This window comes from Octopus bimaculoides, chromosome 8 (assembly GCF_001194135.2).
Source record: "Octopus bimaculoides isolate UCB-OBI-ISO-001 chromosome 8, ASM119413v2, whole genome shotgun sequence".
NCBI classification, from domain to species: domain Eukaryota; kingdom Metazoa; phylum Mollusca; class Cephalopoda; order Octopoda; family Octopodidae; genus Octopus; species Octopus bimaculoides.
Genome location: NC_068988.1, coordinates 81,713,053 through 81,716,591, shown reverse-complemented (window position 1 = coordinate 81,716,591; position 3,539 = coordinate 81,713,053). Strand labels below are relative to the sequence as shown.

The 3,539-nt window shown below is 35.4% G+C and overlaps 1 protein-coding gene across 1 annotated transcript in view; it reads left to right on the top strand.

The window, feature by feature from the left end:
• Positions 1–788: 788 nt before the first annotated feature.
• The window catches only part of LOC106870397 (tolloid-like protein 1), a gene marked incomplete at its 5' end in the record, with an annotated part of 261,346 nt that continues 258,595 nt past the window's right edge, over positions 789–3,539 (top strand). The window contains 1 exon segment of the mRNA XM_014916446.2: positions 789–977.

Genomic DNA, 3,539 nt, shown 5'->3' with positions numbered 1-3,539 from the left:
TATATATATATGTATGTATGTATTTGTGTATATGCACATGCACATATATGTGTGTGTATGCGTGTGTGTGTGTTTGTGATTTAGAGAAGTGTGGGCAGGCATGAGATGGGGGGGGGAGTAGTTTATTTGTCAAAGAAGGGTTTCATTGATTGTTGGCTCCAATAACTGTTGGGGAAATACCTGGCTTTCTTCTGCTTCTAGCCAACATTAGCAGGCATCTGACACAGCCTGGCTGAATTTGATGATGGTGATGATGAAGACGATCATGATGGTGATGGTGGTGGTGGTGGTGAGGATGTTGTTGTTGTTGTTGGTGGTGGTGGCGGTGGTGGTGGTGTTGGTGGTGGTAGTGATGATGACAATAATGGTGATGATGAAACCGATGATGGTAGTGGTGATGATGATGATGCTGATGACAACAAAGACAATGATGATAATGATGACACTACTACTACTACTACTACTACTACTACTACTACTACTACTACAATTACTACTGTTAATAGTACTAGTAACTATTTCTGCTACTACTACTACTTCTACTACTACTACAATGAAGAGAGCTTTGCCGTCACTGCTGGTGTTGTTAATGCTACTACTATGACTGATACTACAGCTATCATTGCTCCCACCACCACCACCACCATCCCTACCATTACTGCTACAGTCACCACCACCACCACCACTACTACTATAACAACTGCTGCCTCCAACACTGCCATCATTGCCTGTTATCGCTAACACCGCTGCCTCTGTTGTCACCAGTGGTTCCGCCGCTGCAGCTACTACTACTACTGTTGCTGCTGCTGCTACTGCTGCCAATTCAATTTCTGTCAGTGTTATGGATTATATTTGCCGAAGTCAGAACTACAGTTATTGGCACTGTAGGGATTTCAAACTGTTGTGGACTGTTGTTGCCAACAATAATACTGCATCTACCTTCCAACCTGAAGCTATATCTGTTTCTTACACCCAAGGTAGGACATAGTTTTGTATTTTCACCCCTAATATATATATATACATACATTTTTTTTTTCAGTATATAGCCAAACCAAAAATGAGATCAAACAACAAACAAACAAACTGTGTGTTTTTATTGCTTTTATAAGAGCTCCATCTATAATACAACTAACTACAGCTGTATCTCCTCTTCTGCATCTCTGCTGCACTCTGTCTTGTACAATTTTCTTCCTTTTGCAGTCACAAATTTTATTCTCCACATTTGCTATTCCTCTTCTTTCTTTTGTTATATGTGTGTATGAGCGTGTGTGTGTGTTTGTGTGTGTGAGTGTGTGTGTGTATAATATATACATATATACTGAAAGAAAGAGAAAAATAAATGAAGATATATAGATATTTAACACGTTGTGTTATATATATATGTGTATGTATAATTACACACACACATCCAGTCATTCATCCAACCATCCCTCCATCCATCCATACATACATACATACATACATAGAAAGATATGCATACATATGCATATGCATATGCACACACACACACACACACACACACACACACACACCCCTAACATGCATACATATATTTATGTATATTCACATAGTGAGAGAGAGTGAGAGAGAATGATAGATAGATAAATAGATTAATAATGCTCTAATTATAATTATAATTACAAATTAACCAAAACCATTATTTTCCCTCAAAATCATCATATTTCCATTAATTAAAAACCTTTCCTTAAATTCACTCAATATTTCAAATTTTGAACAGAAATACAGTTTCAGTCTATTAACAATTATAATTTAAACATTCAAAAAAATATTAAAAATCATTACAATATTTCAAGAAAGTTTTTCGCTCATAGTATGAGAGAATTTCTCGAGATGCTTGCTTTCTTTGTTTATTTTGTTTTTTCTTACTTTCACTTTGTCATGTAGCAGGTGTGTATGCAGTGGTGGTGACGGTGGTGGAGAATGGTAGTGTTATGGTGGTTGTTGTGCTACAGAATATTTGCATGTTAAATAATTAGTTCCATGGTATTTCTTGAAAATCTGTTGTTAAATTTTAACAGCGGTCTTCCTTTCCTACACACAGTTTGATATTGCACACCCACTGATCACCATTACCAATGTCTACATAAAAAAAAAAGCAAAAATAAAACAACACAAAATGTCACATCAAACAATGTAGGACTAAATTCAGTATTAAATTTTTACACATATTTGTCCCCTTTAAGGATCCTTTACAAAGCTTAACATTTGATTTTTTACAAAATCTGCTTTCATTTTGATGCTGTGCCCTAATAGGAAGTGGTGGTGGGGGGGAGAAAAGGGTCTCCCTTTCCAATACAGAAATCATCCCAGAATTCCTAGGGTAGGTCCATATCGTCTCTCCCCACTCCCCACTCTCCCTCTTTGTCTCTTCCTCTCTCTCTCTCTCTTTCCTTCTCCCGTCTCTCTTTCTCTCTCTCTTTCTTTCTCTCTCTCTCCCTCTGCTTCACCCGGTGTTTCTACAAACCTTATCATATATCATAATTGAGGAATTTCAGCAATTCCAAGTAAGCTTAGCTGAGAATGTAGAAAATAAATATTATTTGAATAATATTTAGAAATCTAGCTGATATATGTTTAAAGAATCAAGCTTGCATGTTTCAGCAAAACCGCAAATATCTCTGTCTTTCTTTCTTTTTCATCATCTTCGTCATCATCATCATCATTATTATTATTATTATTATTATTATTATTATTATTATTATTATTATTATCATTTCTTCTTTCTTCCTTCATGATGATGACAATGGTCATCATGTTAGTATCATTACTACCACCACCACCACTATTACTCATCATCATCATCATCATCATCATTTTTATTGTATTATGATGTTTTCCAATGTTATAGTTTCTTTTTGGTGTCCTTATGACAACTAAAGAAATCATCGTCATTATCATCATTATAACTCATAGTATCTGTATCAATAATAGTGTTATTCTTCTTGTTGTTGTTCTTTCTCTCTCCTTTTCTCTTTCTCTCTCTCTCTCTTTTGCTATCTCCTTTTCTTTTCCTCTCATCGACTCACTCAGTCGTTCACTCAAGCTCTTACAGAAATAGAGAGAAATATTAGCATTGAAAAATATTGATTTATTTAAAAGGAAGAAGTGATTCAACTGAAACGAGTGTATTCTATTATGTTAGTGTTTCAGCCATTGCACGAGAAAAAGGGGTGAGAAAGAGAAAAAGGAAGATAGAAAGAGAGTAAGAAAGAGAGAGAGGGAGAGAGAGAGAGAGAGAGAGAGAGTGAGAGAGACAGAAGGACACGGAGACGTAGAGAGCCTATTAGTAACAAACCTCAAGTGACTTCTCGATATCTTCAGTATCTTTTGAAATCCTTACTACATTAATTACCTACTGGTCTTACTTTCACTGCTGACAGCGCTGTCTTTATACACCTACCACATCATATACATACATATACACATATGTATATTCATGTGTATGTGTGTGTGTATGTATATGTATATACATACATACATACATACATACATACATATATATATATATATATATATAT